The following is a 1,105-nucleotide window of genomic DNA, read 5'->3' on the forward strand; positions in this document are numbered from 1 at the left end:
AGTAAATAATTGGAGAAAAATGAGAAAATCATTCCTAAATGATAGAGACAGTATAGAATTTAAATATGAATTAATAGACTAAAGATTTATGTTTAAACTGAATAGGGTAACAGGTGGATTAAGTGAATAGAAAAAAATTGTGATGCACTTTGAGCACCAGATAAAGGAATTTGGACTCCAATATGGTTAGATCAATTTTAAAGAATCTAAGTTACAAATGCATACAACAGAGTATTCTCTGGCTAGCTCTTTTGATAAGACAAAGGAATCTGTGGTTTAGAATGATACAATTTTAGTAAAACATATCACACTATTTAGGAATTTCAAAAACATCTTGAGTGTTCAATTCATTGAAAATTTTTAAAAATGTTACACAAAAATAATGTACAAAGATGAAAAAAGACAAAAAATATAATCCACTTGTAGGTAATGTTCACTACCATGATGTGTTCTCTTATTTTGTCATATTCAAAGGGCAGTATAGTGTTGGATGCTAGACACTTTGAGTTCTTGAAAGATATTGCCCAAAGCAGTTCTTACACTGCTTATAATTTACAAATGAATATAAACTTAAAGTGTCTAAAGTTTTAAATGTGTTCTGCATTCATTTGAACATTTTGAGCTTTTATACCTTCCAGAATCAATAGCATCAATTCCTCATTATGCATATCTAAAATATACTGACAAATCTTTTACTTAAAAAAAATGAAAAAAAAATAGCATCAACTCTGTGGACCCAGATCCACATTCATTCCAATAACATAATTTGGATATCTGTGACAATAGTATACATTAGAAATATTGTTATCATCAGTTATTTTTTATTTATTCTTGTTATAAAACAGAAACAATTAAATGGGTTCACAGAAAATGAAGTCCAAACATTATATATTTTCTATGACTGGAATTTGTTCTATTGTTAATGTGTAGTTTCCAGTTCTCTTCCTGTTCTTTCTCCATGATATACCTTTAACACATTAATTTGAAATGAATTAAATTTCCCAACTTAAAAATAATTGAAATACTAAAACATATTTCTTAGGGCAGAGGATTTAGCACGAGGACCAGAGTTCAATCCCCTGTACAAAAAAAAAAAAAAAAAAAA

Source organism: Fukomys damarensis, unplaced genomic scaffold (assembly GCF_012274545.1).
Source record: "Fukomys damarensis isolate Sample0158 unplaced genomic scaffold, DMR_v1.0_HiC HiC_scaffold_5, whole genome shotgun sequence".
NCBI lineage: Eukaryota > Metazoa > Chordata > Mammalia > Rodentia > Bathyergidae > Fukomys > Fukomys damarensis.